The sequence below is a fragment of the Pseudophryne corroboree genome, chromosome 3 (assembly GCF_028390025.1).
Source record: "Pseudophryne corroboree isolate aPseCor3 chromosome 3, aPseCor3.hap2, whole genome shotgun sequence".
Lineage (NCBI taxonomy): Eukaryota > Metazoa > Chordata > Amphibia > Anura > Myobatrachidae > Pseudophryne > Pseudophryne corroboree.
This window is the reverse complement of record NC_086446.1, coordinates 555,064,694-555,081,918: the sequence shown is the minus strand read 5'-3', so window position 1 is coordinate 555,081,918 and position 17,225 is coordinate 555,064,694.

Below are 17,225 nucleotides of genomic sequence, written 5' to 3'. Positions count from 1 at the left end.
GCCAATCCGCCTCTGCTTCCCTCATATTCAGTTTCCTGTGTGTTTAGTTTATGAGAAGTCTCATTCAAATACCATGGTCTCAGATATCCAGTTTATACTAGTTCTGTACGTGGTCCCAGACCTGCACCCACGAGAAATAAAGAATCTGACAGTACTTCAGAAAATTGGATTTAACCATCTGGCTTCAAGTATGGATATCCCTAAAATTGGGCTGTAACGGTGGATCTTGGGAACCTCTGCTCTAGGCTATGTATAACCATGACGTTCAAAGATATAAAAAATTATCACTAACCCAACAACATACATTGTTTAGGATACCTGTAAAGACTGTATAATTCTCTCTCTCTCTCTCTCTCTCTCTCTCTCTCTCTCTCTCTCTATATATATATATATATATATATATATATATATACATACATATATACTGCTAATTACTAGATCTCACCATTTATTTTCACCCTTTAAGGTGCTATGAATACTTGTGGTAGAATATAAATAAAAGATAATTATAAAGAAATAGATCAGTAAAAAGATTAAACTAGACGCTACTGTACAAATAAAGACATGTACATACTGTATGTAATATAGCAAGACATCTTGTGTTTCTTGGAGTTAAGCTGCCTGATCAAAGGCTGTAAAGAACAAGCTTGAAACTGAGATATTAGAAACTACCAGGAAATTAGATGCTTTAAACTCTCAAGTACAGCATTGAGTAGTGATGTGCACCGGAAATTTTACGGGTTTTGTGTTTTGATTTTGGATTCGGTTCCGCGGCCGTGTTTTGGATTCGGACGTGTTTTGGCAAAACCTCCCTGAAAATTTTTGTCGGATTCGGGTGTGTTTTGGATTCGGGTGTTTTTTTACAAAAAACCCTCAAAAACAGCTTAAATCATAGAATTTGGGGATCATTTTGATCCCATAGTATTATTAACCTCAAAAAACATAATTTCCACTCATTTCCAGTCTATTCTGAACACCTCACAATATTATTTTTAGTCCTAAAATTTGCACCAAGGTCACTGGATGACTAAGCTAAGCGACCAAAGTGGCCGACACAAACACCTGGCCCATCTAGGAGTGGCACTGCAGTGTCAGACAGGATGGCACTTCCAAAAAATAGTCCCCAAACAGCACATGATGCAAAGAAAAAAAGAGGCGCAATGATGTCGATGGATGACTAAGCTAAGCGACCCAAGTGGCCAACACAAACACCTGGCCCATCTAGGAGTGGCACTGCAGTGTCAGACAGGATGGCAGATTTAAAAAATAGTCCCCAAACAGCACATGATGCAAAGAAAAAATGAGGTGCACCAAGGTCGCTGGATGGCTAAGCTAAGCGACACAAGTGGCCGACACAAACACCTGGCCCATCTAGGAGTGGCACTGCAGTGTCAGACAGGATGGCAGATTTAAAAAATAGTCCCCAAACAGCACATGATGCAAAGAAAAAAAGAGGTGCACCAAGGACGCTGGATGGCTAAGCTAAGCGACACAAGTGGCCGACACAAACACCTGGCCCATCTAGGAGTGGCACTGCAGTGTCAGACAGGATGGCAGATTTAAAAAATAGTCCCCAAACAGCACATGATGCAAAGAAAAAAAGAGGTGCACCAAGGTCGCTGGATGGCTAAGCTAAGCGACACAAGTGGCCGACACAAACACCTGGCCCATCTAGGAGTGGCACTGCAGTGTCAGACAGGATGGCAGATTTAAAAAAATTTCCCCAAACAGCACATGATGCAAAGAAAAAAAGAGGTGCACCAAGGTCGCTGGATGGCTAAGCTAAGTGACACAAGTGGCCGACACAAACACCTGGCCCATCTAGGAGTGGCAATGCAGTGTCAGACAGGATGGCAGATTTAAAAAATAGTCCCCAAACAGCTCATGATGCAAAGAAAAATGAAAGAAAAAAGAGGTGCAAGATGGAATTGTCCTTGGGCCCTCCCACCCACCCTTATGTTGTATAAACAGGACATGCACACTTTAACGAACCCATCATTTCAGCGACAGGGTCTGCCACACGACTGTGACTGAAATGACTGGTTGGTTTGGGCCCCCACCAAAAAAGTAACAATCAATCTCTCCTTGCACAAACTGGCTCTACAGAGGCAAGATGTCCACCTCCTCCTCATCGACCGATTCCTCACCCCTTTCACTGTGTACATCCGCCTCCTCACAGAATATTAATTCGTCCCCACTGGAATCCACCATCTCAGGTCCCTGTGTACTTTCTGGAGGCAATTGCTGCTGGTGAATGTCTCCACGCAGGAATTGATTATAATTCATTTTGATGAACATCATCTTCTCCACATTTTCTGGAAGTAACCTCGTACGCCGATTGCTGACAAGGTGAGCGGCTGCACTAAACACTCTTTCGGAGTACACAGTGGATGGGGGGCAACTTAGGTAAAAAAAGCCAGTTTCTGCAAGGGCCTCCAAATTGCCTCTTTTTCCTGCCAGTATACGTACGGACTGTCTGACGTGCCTACTGGGATGCGGTCACTCATATAATCCTCTACCATTCTTTCAATGGTGACAGAATCATATGCAGTGACAGTAGACGACATGTCAGTAATCGTTGGCAGGTCCTTCAGTCTGGAACAGATGTCAGCACTCGCTTCAGACTGCCCTGCATCACCGCCAGCGGGTGGGCTCGGAATTCTTAGCCTTTTCCTCGCAGCCCCAGTTGCGGGAGAATGTGAAGGAGGAGCTGTTGACGGGTCACGTTCCGCTTGACTTGACAATTTTCTTACCAGCAGGTCTTTGAACCTCTGCAGACTTATGTCTGCCGGAAAGAGAGATACAACGTAGGTTTTTAATCTAGGATCGGGCACGGTGGCCAAAATGTAGTGCTCTGATTTCAACAGATTGACCACCCGTGAATCCTGGTTAAGCAAATTAAGGGCTCCATCCACAAGTCCCACATGCCTAGCGGAATCACTCTGTTTTGGCTCCTCTTTCAATCTCTCCTGCTTCTTTTGCAAAAGCCTGATGAGGGGAATGACCTGACTCAGGCTGGCAGTGTCTGAACTGACATCACGTGTGGCAAGTTCAAAGGGTTGCAGAACCTTGCACAACGTTGAAATCATTCTCCACTGTGCTTGAGTCAGGTGCATTCCCCCTCCTTTGCATATATCGTGGGCAGATGTATAGGCTTGAATGGCCTTTTGCTGCTCCTCCATCCTCTGAAGCATACAGGGGGTTGAATTCCACCTCGTTACCACCTCTTGCTTCAGATGATGGCAGGGCAGGTTCAGGACTGTTTGCTGGTGCTCCAATCTTCGGCACGTGGTGGCTGAATGCCGAAAGTGGCCCGCAATTCTTCGGGCCACCGACAGCATCTCTTGCACGCCCCTGTCGTTTTTTAAATAATTCTGCACCACCAAATTCAATGTATGTGCAAAACATGGGACGTGCTGGAATTTGCCCAGATGTAATGCATGCACAATATTGGTGGCATTGTCCGATGTCACAAATCCCCAGGAGAGTCCAATTGGGGTAAGCTATTCTGCGATGATGTTCCTCAGTTTCCGTAAGAGTTTGTCAGCTGTGTTCCTCTTATGGAAAGCGGTGATACAAAGCGTAGCCTGCCTAGGAACGAGTTGGCGTTTGCGAGATGCTGCTACTGGTGTCGCCGCTGCTGTTCTTGCTGCGGGAGGCAATACATCTACCCAGTGGGCTGTCACAGTCATATAGTCCTGAGTCTGCCCTGCTCCACTTTTCCACATGTCCGTGGTTAAGTGGACATTGGGTACAACTGCATTTTTTAGGACACTGGTGACTCTTTTTCTGACGTCTGTGTACATTTTCGGTATCGCCTGCCTAGAGAAATGGAACCTAGATGGTATTTGGTACTGGGGACACAGTACCTCAATCAAGTCTCTAGTTGCCTGTGAATTAACGGTGGATACCAGAAACACGTTTCTCACCACCCAGGCTGCCAAGGCCTGAGTTATCCGCTTTGCAGCAGGATGACTGCTGTGATATTTCATCTTCCTCGCAAAGGACTGTTGGACAGTCAATTGCTTACTGGAAGTAGTACAAGTGGTCTTCCGACTTCCCCTCTGGGATGACGATCGACTCCCAGCAGCAACAACAGCAGCGCCAGCAGCAGTAGGCGTTACACTCAAGGATGCATCGGAGGAATCCCAGGCAGGGGAGGACTCGTCAGACTTGACAGTGACATGGCCTGCAGGACTATTAGCTTTCCTGTCTAAGGAGGAAATTGACACTGAGGGAGTTGGTGGTGTGGTTTGCAGGAGCTTGGTTACAAGAGGAAGGGATTTAGTGGTCAGTGGACTGCTTCCGCTGTCATCCAAAGTTTTTGAACTTGTCACTGACTTCTGATGAATGCGGTCCAGGTGACGTATAAGGGAGGATGTTCCTAGGTGGTTAACGTCCTTACCCCTACTAATTACAGCTTGACAAAGGCAACACATGGCTTTACACCAGTTGTCCGCATTTCTGTTGAAATAATTCCACACCGAAGAGGTGATTTTTTTTGTATTTTGACCAGGCATGTCAATGGCCATATTCGTCCCATGGACAACAGGTGTCTCCCCGGGTGCCTGACTTAAACAAACCACCTCACCATCAGAATCCTCCTTGTCAATTTCCTCCCCAGCGCCAGCAACACCCAAATCCTCATCCTGGTGTACTTCAACAGTGACATCTTCAATTTGACTATCAGGAACTGGACTGCGGGTGCTCCTTCCAGCACTTGCAGGGGGCGTGCAAATGGTGGAAGGTGCAACCTTTTCCTGTCCAGTGTTGGGAAGGTCAGGCATCGCAACCGACACAATTGTACTCTCCTTGGGGATTTGTGATTTAGAAGAATGCACAGTTCTTTGCTGTGCTTTTGCCATCTTAACTCTTTTAAGTTTTCTAGCAGGAGGATGAGTGCTTCCATCCTCAGGTGAAGCTGAACCACTAGCCTTGAACATAGGCTAGGGCCTCAGCCGTTCCTTGCCACTCCGTGTCGTAAATGGCACATTGGCAAGTTTACACTTCTCCTCAGACGATTTTGATTTAGATTTTTGGGTCATTTTACTGAGCTTTATTTTTTTTTATTTTACATGCTCTCTACTATGACATTGGGCATCGGCCTTGGCAGACGACGTTGATGGCATTTCATCGTCTCGGCCATGACTAGTGGCAGCAGCTTCAGCACGAGGTGGAAGTGGATCTTGATCTTTCCCTATTTTACTCTCCACATTTTTGTTCTCCATTTTTTAATGTGTGGAATTATATGCCAGTAATATATCAATAGCAATGGCCTACTACTATATATACTGCGCACAACTGAAATGCACCACAGGTATGGATGGATAGTATACTTGACGACACAGAGGTAGGTAGAGCAGTGGCCTACTGTACCGTACTGCTATATAGTATATACTGGTGGTCAGCAAACTGTGCAAAACTGAAATGCACCACAGGTATCGATGGATATTATACTTGACGACACAGAGGTAGGTAGAGCAGTGGCATACTGTACCGTACTGCTATATAATATATACTGGTGGACAGCAAACTGTGCAAAACTGAAATGCACCACAGGTATGGATGGATAGTATACTTGACGACACAGAGGTAGGTAGAGCAGTGGCTTACTGTACCGTACTGCCATATATTATATACTGGTGGACAGCAAACTGTGCAAAACTGAAATGCACCACAGGTATGGACAGATACTAGTATACTTGATGACACAGAGGTAAGTAGAGCAGTGGCCTACTGTACCGTACTGCTATATAGTATATACTGGTGGTCAACAAACTGTGCAAAACTGAAATGCACCACAGGTATGGATGGATAGTATACTTGACAACACAGAGGTAGGAAGAGCAGTGGCCTTCTGTACCGTACTGCTATATAGTATATACTGGTGGTCAGCAAACTGCAAAACTGAAATGCACCACAGGTATGGAGGGATAGTATACTTGACGACACAGAGGTAGGTAGAGCAGTGGACTACTGTAGCGTACTGATATATATATAGTTATACTGGTGGTCAGCAAAATTCTGCACTGTCCTCCTACTATATACTACAATGCAGCACAGATATGGAGCATTTTTCAGGCAGAGAACGTATAATACTGGTGGTCACTGGTCACTGATCAGCAAAACTCTGCACTGTCCTCCTACTATATAATACTGCTTGTCCCCAGTCCCCACAATAAAGCAATTAGCACACTGAGCACAGATATTTGCAGCACACTGAGCACAGTCAGATATGGAGCGTTTTTCAGGCAGAGAACGTAGATATTTGCACTTGCAGCACACTGAGCACAGATATTTGCAGCACACTGAGCACAGATATTTGCAGCACAATTTGCAGCCCACTGAACATAGAAAGTGAGAGGATGCCAGCCACGTCCTCTCACGATCATCTCCAATGCACGAGTGAAAAATGGCGGTGATGCGCGGCTCCTTATATAGAATACGAATCTCGCGAGAATCCGACTGCGGGATGATGACGTTCGGGCGCGCTCGGGTTAACCGAGCAAGGCGGGAGGATCCGAGTCTGCCTCGGACCCGTGTAAAATGGGTGAAGTTCGGGGGGGTTCGGATCCCGAGGATCCGAACCCGCTCATCACTAGTAATGAGTAAGGTAACTAAGAGATTTATGGCAAAACATAAGTGTCTCCGGAACAAGTTATGTACTAACAAAATCAAGGAGTTTGGGAGAAAAAAAGGCAGTCATTTTTTTTCAGCATTAACAGAAATAATAAACCACACTAGACAACACCAAACACTTGTGCTACTGTTGACTATAGCATTCTCATGAATTGAACAGATGTCAGAAAATGAGATTTGGGTGGGTTATATTGTTTCTGTGCAGGGCAAATATTGGCTGTTTTATGTTTACACTGTCATTTTTGATTTTATGTTGAATACACCCCACCTACTCTCTCTGCACATGTTACATCTGCCCCACCTGCTGTGCAACATGGTTTCGCTCATTAGTGTGCTTTTTGTGCCTCGCTAACAAACCCCCATAGCCTGTAAAAGGAGAGTTTAGAAGCTGATAGGTTATAGGCCCTACACACTGGGCGATATTAGTGAAAGATATGAACGATTGTTCTTTAATGAACGAGACCAGTGGCGTAAGTTCGTCACAGTTGCCAGGAGGCAAGATAAATATTGGTGCCCCCCTATTTCCTATATTAAGACAAATATATGCATGTATGTGTGCGTGTGTGTATATATATATATATATATATATATATATATATATATATCATACTTGCCTACTTTTGAAAACTAGTTTGAGGGAGATTTTAGCTGGTAGTAGAATGCACCGCACCGATGAGAGGGTGTGTCATGCTCCGCCCAAAGGGTGTATCTAGCTCCACCTATGGGCGTATTTAGTGCCACTAAGGGGTGTGTCCTGCAGTGGCAGGTGAAATCTAAAGTACTAAGGGGGTCATTCTGACCCGATCGCACGTTGCAGTTTATTGCAGCGGTGCGATCGGGTCAGAACTGCACATGCGCCATTTCGTGGGCGTGGTCCGGCCAACGCAGGTGTGGCCGGACCGAATGGGGGCGGGCCGGAGAGGCTGCGTGACGTCACACGCAGCCGCTGTGGGCCGGGGATCGATGAGTAGCTCCCGGCCAGCACGCTAAAGCTACTCTTGAAGTGCAAAGGCATCGCCGCTGTGCGATGCCTTTGCACTTCTTTTGGGGGGGGGGGGGGGGGCACTGACATGCGGTGCGGGATAGCCCTGTGCTGGGCGTCCCCCTGCATGTCAGTGTGAATGATCGTAGCTGTACTAAATTTCATTTAGGAATGACCCCCTAAGTCAGTGATGGCTGACCTTGACACTCCAGCTGTTGTTGAACTACACATCCCAGCATGCCCTGCTACATTTTTGCTATTTGGCCATGCTAAAACTGATGCAGGGCATGCTGGGATGTGTAGTTCAACAACAGCTGGAGTGTCAAGGTTAGCCATCACTGCCCTAAGTGCAGCATGCTGCCTGGGGGGTTTGTGTATGGGTGTCTCTCCAGACACGAGATTCAGACATCAGACAAATTGATGTAGCTGAGGTCCGGAACACTCTGGGCCTGATTTGGAGGTGGACCTTCCCATTGCAATCCTTTCTGTTTAGGACCCCACACACTGTATGCAAATGAAGCATTCATTATATTTTAACAATGTATTTCTTAGCAAGAGGTTCAGAGCCCCACATTTACTTTTCTTCCTGTAGCACTTAACATTTCAAAGATAATTCTTCTGCCTCTCATGCGGCCCATTCTCCTGTGACCAGTGGTGGAAGTAGAAATTTTGAAGTGAGGGTGTAGAAAAGGCCGCATTGGAAAATGGGGTGTGGCCTCTCAAAAGGGTGCATGTCCTTAAGTGTACTGTATCACGCCGTATACCCTTAATAGTAGTACCTCTTATACTATCTAGTACTGGTGCCCCTTTCACATTATGCCACACAGTATGAGCCAAAATTCACATTACGCCACACAGAATGAGCCAAAAATAAGATTTTACTCACCGGTAAATCTATTTCTCGTAGTCCGTAGTGGATGCTGGGACTCCATAAGGACCATGGGGATTAGCGGCTCCGCAGGAGACTGGGCACAACTAAAGAAAGCTTTAGAACTACCTGGTGTGCACTGGCTCCTCCCACTAAGATCCTCCTCCAGACCTCAGTTAGGATACTGTGCCCGGAAGAGCTGACACAATAAGGAAGGATTTTGAATCCCGGGTAAGACTCATACCAGCCACACCAATCACACCGTATAACTCGTGATACTATACCCAGTTAACAGTATGAAATATAACTGAGCCTCTCAACAGATGGCTCAACAATAACCCTTTAGTTAGGCAATAACTATAAACAAGTATTGCAGACAATCCGCACTTGGGATGGGCGCCCAGCATCCACTACGGACTACGAGAAATAGATTTACCGGTGAGTAAAATCTTATTTTCTCTGACGTCCTAAGTGGATGCTGGGACTCCATAAGGACCATGGGGATTATACCAAAGCTCCCAAACGGGCGGGAGAGTGCGGATGACTCTGCAGCACCGAATGAGCAAACTCTAGGTCCTCCTCAGCCAGGGTATCAAACTTGTAGACTCTTACAAAAATGTTTTAACCCGACCAAGTATCAGCTCAGCAAAGTTGTAAAGCCGAGACCCCTCGGGCAGCCGCCCAAGAAGAGCCCACTTTTCTCGTGGAATGGGCTTTTACAGAATTAGGGTGCGGCAGTCCAGCCGTAGAATGTGCAAGTTGAATCGTGCTACAGATCCAGCGAGCAATCGTCTGCTTAGAAGCAGGAGCACCCAGCTTGTTGGGTGCATACAGGAGAAATAGCGAGTCAGTTTTCATGACTCCAGCTGTCCTGGAAACATATACTTTTCAGGGCCCTGACTACATCCAGTAACTTGGAATCCTCCAAGTCCCAGGTAGCCGCAGGCACCACAATATGTTGGTTCACATTAAAAAATTATACCACCTTAGGAAGGAATTGGGAACGAGTCCTCAATTCCGCCTTATCCATATAAAATACAGATAAGGGCTTTTGTATGACAAAGCCGCCAATTCTGATACACGCCTGGCCGACGCCAAGGCCCACAGAATGACCACTTTCCACGTGAGGTATTATAGCTCCACGGATTTAAGTGGCTCAACCCAATGCGACTTCAGGAAATCCAACACCACGTTGAGATCCCACGGTGCCACTGGAGGCACAAACTGGGGCTGACTATGCAGCACTCCCTTAACAAAAGTCTGAACTTCAGGCAGTGAAGCCAGTTCAATTTTGGAAGAAAATCGATAGAGCCGAAATCTGGACCTTAATGGAACCCAATTTTAGGCCCATAGTCACCTCTGACTGTAGGAAGTGCAGAAATCGACCTAGCTGAAATTTCTCCTTTGGGGCCTTCCTGGCCTCACAGTACGCAACATATTTCCGCCATATGCGGTGATAATGGTTTGCATTCACTTCTTTCCTAGCTTCAAATAGCGTAGGAATAACTTCCTCTGGAATTCCCTTTTCCTTCAGGATCCGGCGTTCAACCGCCATGCCGTCAACGCAGCCGCGGTATGTCTTGGAACAGACAGGCCCCCTGCTGCAGCAGGTCCTGTCTGAGCGGCAGAGGCCATGAGTCCTCTGAGATCATTTCTTGGAGTTCTGGTTACCAAGCTCTTCTTGGCCAACCCGGAACAATGAGTATAGTTCTTACTCCTCTCCTTCTTATTATTCTCATTACCCTGGGTAAGAGAGGCAGAGAAGGGAACACATACACCGACTGGTACACCCACGGTGTTACCAGAGCGTCCACAGCTATCGCCTGAGGGTCCTTGACCTGGCGCAATATCTTTGTAACTTTTAGTTGAGGCGGGATGCCATCATGTCCACCTGTGGCCTTTCCCAACGGTGTACAATCATTTGGAAGACTTCTGGATGAAGTCCCCACTCTCCCGGGTGGAGGTTTCTTAGTTGTCCACTCCGGGAATGAACACTGCTGACAGTGCTAACACATGATTTTCCGCCCATCGGAGAATCCTTGTGGCTTCTGCCATCGCCATCCTGCTTCTTGTGCCGCCCTGCCGGTTTACATGAGCGACCGCCGTGATGTTGTCTGACTGGATCAGCACCGGCCGGTGTTGAAGCAGGGTCTAGCCTGACTTAGGGCATTGTAAATTGCCCTCAGTTTCAGAATATTTATGTGTAGGGAAGTCTCCTGACTTTTCCATAGCCTTGGAAGTTCCTTCCCTGTGTGACTGCCCCCCAGCCTCGAAGGCTGGCATCCGTGGTCACCAGGACCCAGTCCTGTATGCCGAATCTGCGGCCCCCTAGAAGATGAGCACTCTGCAGCCACCACAACAGCGACACCCTGACCCTTGGAGACAGGGTTATCCGCCGATGCATCTGAAGATGCGACCCGGACCACTTGTCCAACAGATCCCACTGGAAAATCCATGCATGGGACCTGGCGAATGGAATTTCTTCGTAAGAAGCTACCATCTTTCCCAGGGCTCGCGCCATTGATGCACCGACACCTGTATACGTATTAGGAGGTCTCTGTCTAGAGACAACAACTCCTTGGACTTCTCCTCCGGGAGAAACCCTTTTTATCCTGTTCTGTGTCCAGAACCATACCCAGGAACAGTAGACGCATCGTAGGAACCAGCTGCGACTTTGTAATATTCAGAATCCAGCCGTGCTGTTGTAGCACTTCCCGAGATAGTGCTACTCCGATGAACAACTGCTCCCTGGACCTCGCCTTTATAAGGAGATCGTCCAAGTACGGGATAATTATTTCGGCCATTACCTTGGTAAATACCTCGGTGCCGGGGACAGACCAACGGCAACGTCTGGAATTGGTAATGACAATCCTGTACCACAATATTGAGGTACTCCTGGTGAATAGGGTAAATAGGGACATGCAGGTAATCATCCTTGATGTCCAGTGATACCATGAAATTCTCCAGGCTTGCAATAATCGCCCTGAGCGATTCCATTTTGAACTTGAACCTTCGTATATAAGTGTTCAAGGCTTTCAATTTTAGAATGGGTCTCACCGAACCGTCTGGTTTCGGTACCACAACATTTTGGAATAGTAACCCCGGCCTTGTTGAAGGAGGGGTACCTTGCTTTCACCTGCTGGAAGTACAGCTTGTGAATTGCCGCCAGTACTACCTTTCTCCGAGGGCAGCCGGCAAGGCTGATGTGAGGTAACGGCAAGGGGTAGTCGCCTCGAACTCCAGCCTGTATCCCTGTGATACTATTTGCAGAACCTAGAGATCCACATGTGGGCAAGCCCACTGGTCCCTGAAGTTCCCGAGACGCGCCCCTACCGCACCTGTCTCCACCTGTGGAGCCCCAGCGTCATGCGGTGGACTCAGAGGAAGCGGGGGGAGATTTTTGATCCCTGGAACTGGCTGCTGGTGCAGCTTTTTTCCTTCTTCCCTTGTCTCTGTGCAGAAAGGAAGCGCCTTTGACCCGCTTGCTTTTCTGAAGCCGAAAGGACTGTACCTGAAAATACGGTGCTTTCTTAGGCTGTGAGTAAACCTGAGGTAAATTTTTTTCTTCCCAGCTGTTGCTGTGGATACGAGGTCCCAGAGACCATCCCCAAACAATTCCTCACCCTTATAAGGCAGAATCTCCATGTGCCTTTTACAGGCAGCATCACCTGTCCACTGCCGGGTTTCTAATACCCTCCTGGCAGAATGGACATTGCATTAATTCTGGATGCCAGCCGGCAAATATCCCTCTGTGCATCCTTTATATATAAGACAACGTCTTAAATATGCTCAATGTTAGCAAAATATTATCCCTGTCTTAGCGTATTAATATTATCTGACAGGGTATCAGACCACGCTGCAGCAGCCCTATTTATGCTAAGGCAATTGCAGGTCTCAGTATATAACCTGAGTGTGTAAATACAGACTTCAGGATCGCCTCCTGCTTTTTATCAGCAGGTTCCTTCAAGGTGGCCGTATCCTAAGACCGCAGTGCCACCTTTTGACAAACGTGTGAGCGCCTTATCCACCCTAAGGGATATCTCCCAACGTGACCTATCCTCTGGCGGGAAAGGGTACGCCATCAGTAACTTTTTAGAAATTACCAGTTTCTTATCGGGGGAAACCACGCTTCTTTACACACTTCATTCATTCATCTGATGGGGGAACAAAACACTGGCTGCTTTTTCTCCCCAAAAATAAAACCCCTTTTATGTGGTACTTGGGTTCATGTCAGAAAATGCGTAACACATTTTTCATTGCCGAGATCATGTAACGGATGTTCCTAGTGGATTGTGTATATGTCTCAACCTGGTCACCACTGGAGTCAGACTCCGTGTCGACATCTGTGTCTGCCATCTGAGGTAACGGGCGTTTTTTGAGCCCCTGATGGCCTTTGAGACGCCTGGGCAGGCGCGGGCTGAAAAGCCGGCTGTCCCACAGCTGTTACGTCATCCAGCCTTTTATGTAAGGAGTTGACACTGTCGGTTAATACCTTCCACCTATCCATCCACTCTGGTGTCGGCCCCACAGGGGGCGACATCCCATTTATCGGCCTCTGCTCCGCCTCCACGTAACCTTCCTCATCCAACATGTCGACACAGCCGTACCGACACACCGCACACACACAGGGAATGCTCTGACTGAGGACAGGACCCCACAAAGTCCTTTGGGGAGACAGAGAGAGAGTATGCCAGCACACACCAGAGCGCTATATAATGCAGGGATTAACACTATAACTGAGTGATTTTTCCCCAAATAGCTGCTTGTATACATATATTGCGCCTAAATTTAGTGCCCCCCCTCTCTTTTTAACCCTTTGAGCCTGAAAACTACAGGGGAGAGCCTGGGGAGCTGTCTTCCAGCTGCACTGTGAAGAGAAAATGGCGCCAGTGTGCTGAGGGAGAAGCCCTGCCCCTTTTTCAACTGACTTTCTCCCGCTTTTTCTGGAATACTGGCAGGGGTAATTTTACATCTATATAGCCTCTAGGACTATATATGATGTAGATTTGCCAGCCAAAGTGTCATATATTGCCCTCAGGGCGCCCCCCCCCCAGCGCCCTGCACCCATCAGTGACCGGAGTGTGAGGTGTACATGAGGAGCAATGGCGCACAGCTGCAGTGCTGTGCGCTACCTTGGTGAAGACCGAAGTCTTCTGCCGCCGATTTTCCGGACTCTTCATGCTTCTGGCTCTGTAAGGGGGACAGCGGCGCGGCTCCGGGAACGAACACCAAGGTCGGGTCCTGCGGTCGATCCCTCTGGAGCTAATGGTGTCCAGTAGCCTAAGAAGCCCAAACTACCACCTGTTAGGTAGGTTCGCTTCTTCTCCCCTTAGTCCCTCGCTGCAGTGAGTCTGTTGCCAGCAGATCTCACTGTAAAATAAAAAACCTAAATATACTTTCTTTCTAGGAGCTCAGGAGAGCCCCTAGTGTGCATCCAGCTCAGCCGGGCACAAGAATCTAACTGAGGTCTGGAGGAGGGTCTTAGTGGGAGGAGCCAGTGCACACCAGGTAGTCCTAAAGCTTTCTTTAGTTGTGCCCAGTCTCCTGCGGAGCCGCTAATCCCCATGGTCCTTACGGAGTCCCAGCATCCACTTAGGACGTCAGAGAAAATCCCATTACGCCACAAAGAATGAGCCAAAATTCTCATTATGCCACATGGAATGAGCCAAAATTCACATTACGCCACATGGAATGAGCCAAAATTCACAATACGCCACACAGAATGAGCCAAAATTTTCATTATGCCACATGGAATGAGTCAAAATTCACATGACACCATATGGAATGAGCCAAAAATCACATTACGCCACACAGAATGAGCCAAAATTCTCATTATGCCACAAGGAATGAGCCAAAATTCACATTACACCACATGGAATGAGCCAAAAATCACATTACGCCACACAGAATGAGCCAAAATTCACATTACGCCACATGGAATGAGCCAAAATTCACATTACGCCACATGGAATGAGCCAAAATTCACATTACGCCACATGGAATGAGCCAAAATTCACATTACGCCACACGGAATGAGACAAAATTGAGTGACAGCAGGGACAGGGAGAGTGACAGCAGGGACATAGGGACAGAGAGATGACAGAGGGACAGGGAAAGTGACAGCAGGAACAGTGAGAGTGACAGAGAGAGGGACAGGAAATACATACAGTAGGGAGAGAGAAAGGCAGCAGGTTAAGATTACCTAATGGACAGTGGTGCGGACGAGGAGGAGGCTGTGATCGGCGGCGGTGGTACCAAGGAGGAGGCTGTGGTCAGCTGCAGCAATGGTGTGGAGGAGGAGGAGGCTGTGGTTGGCGGTGGCGGTACCGAGGAGGAGGCTGTGGTTAGCTGCAGCGGTGGTGTGAAGGAGGCTGTGGTCGTCGTCGGTGGCGGAACAGATGAGGATGTGGTCGACGGCGACGACTGCTGTGGCCTTCAGTGCAACTCTGGTGCCTCCCCCTGCATCCAGTCCGCCTATCATTTCAAATCTGTTGCGGACCAGCAGCCAATCAGGAGCGGCCGCTCCTCACTGGCTGCCAGTTCTAGAGCTCCAATTGGCTCTTGAATAGCGCTAAATTCGGAATGATAACGGTGGCAGGGGTCTTCAGCGGTCAGTGCTTGAAGTGCCGGTATGCCATACCAGTGTATACCATCCCACTTCGAGCATTGCCTGTGACTGTGTGTGTTGCTGTCAGGGGGTGGGGACACAGACTCACAGAGAGGGGTACCCAGGAATGGAGACAGCTGCTGCACAGACCAATAACCAGGGCAGTGCATATGGGAATTCTGCGTACGATCTGTTTTTTTAGAACTAAGTAAAAAGTAAAGAAACTGCCAGCAGAAAGTAGCAGCAATAGGAGGAGGGAAAGCACCCCTCAAAGAGGGGGCACCACAGAACATATCCATGAGCTCCCCTCCTCAAGCCAGCTCAGACTTACAAGGTGTTATTCATACCCCTTTTTTTTCACTAGTGATGCGGGTCGCAGCCGGGAGCCTGACACGGGTGCTACTCGGCTGCGACCCGCATCAGAGCCCCCTTTCCCACTGCACTCACCAACCCGGCATATTGCAGGGTTGGTGACGCTGCTGGTGATGCGGCAGGGGCGGCGCTGGGAGATCACATGATCTCCCAGCGCCGCTCTTCCATACACTGTGAACAGGAGCCGTGTCACATCGACACGGCTTCCGTTTACACTGCACAGCTTACCGGGAGCCATTTCCACTCGCAAAAAATACGGGTAAATGCGCGCCCCAGTGCATTTACCCATGTTTTTTGAGCTAGTGGAAAAGGGGTATCAGTGAGCTGCAGACTCACATTGCCAACTGACAGCTGTGCAGTGAAAGGAGGTGGGGCTTCAAGTGGGCAAATGAAAACAGGGGACTCTGAGTTGCCGGAGTTTAAAGTGAAAGACAGCAGCGGCAAGAGGGGGAGGGGGGAGGTCCACAGCTCTGCTGGGTCCTGACTCCCTAGCCCGAGTCCCTGCACTTAGTTACCCATGCCTCCACATAAATCAGGTGCCCATAGCTGTCCTCACTCCTCAGATTCCTGTGCACACCTGGTACACACACACACACACTAACCTTTTTTCCTGTAAGGGTTTCTCTGCTCCTTCCCCAGTCATGGCTGGGCTCCATCGCTGCTGTGCCTGATCCACCTGAGGGCACCCCAGCCTCAGTTCTCTCATCCCAAGACCAGCTGCTGCTGGCTGGTGTCAGCTGCAGCCCGCCTCCTCTCGCTGTACAGAATACACGGAGGAGCTTGAAGTACAGCCACAGCGCTAGAGCAGGGGAGTACGGCTTCCTGGCAAAGCCACAGCAACCCTTAACTCCGCGGTGGCCAGACCATACCGACGTCGAGAGAATGCGGACTGCACATGTCCGGAATGACAGGGGCGGGGCTTGCACGGGCGGCATCATGATGTGGGCGTCATGTAATTAAAATGAGAGCCACCGCGTGGTTGTGGGTATGGGCGGCCGGCATTTAAATAATGACTTCCCCTTCATGATATTGCCGAGCAGGTCCGCCCCCTGGCAATCCGGACTCGCGCATGCGCAGTCCGCACTTTCAGGGAGTAGGATGAAAAACCGGGAGGACCCGGAGCTTTTGCGGGGCAGCGGGAGGCTCATGTTAAAAACGGGAGCCTCCCGCTAAATGCGGGAGGGTAGGCATCCCTGATATATGTGTGTGTGTGTGTGTGTGTGTGTGTGTGTGTATATGGAGTGTTCTGAAAAAAATGTATATACTGTATTTATACATTTAATTGTCTTTTATTTTAAATCACACATTTCTTAGAAGTCATAACCAGGATCAGAACCCATGACCTGTTACACTAACAGCAGACACTTTACTGATGGAGTTATTTGCTCCTGTAGAGGTAGCATGAGAATGCTAACTATATGAAGTTACGTGTAATTGTCAGAGAAGTATCTTCATATAGTTAAAATTCTCATATTTCCTATACAGGAGCAAATAGCTCCATTAGTAATGTGTCTGCTTCCAGTGTAATAGGTCGTGGTTTCTAATCCTGGGTGTGATACTTGTAAAATGTGTATATTCAGTATAATAAAAAGGGTGTGACTTGTAAGGTGCAGGGACCAGTGAGGAAGTCGGCCACTGAAGAGATAGTGACAGCTATCAATTAACTTAATTCAATGGTACCCCAGAATGGGAGGAGAGGTGCCCCCCTTCAGAGCAGGAGCCCGGCGGCAGATGACTCCGTTGCCTCCCAGAGTTCT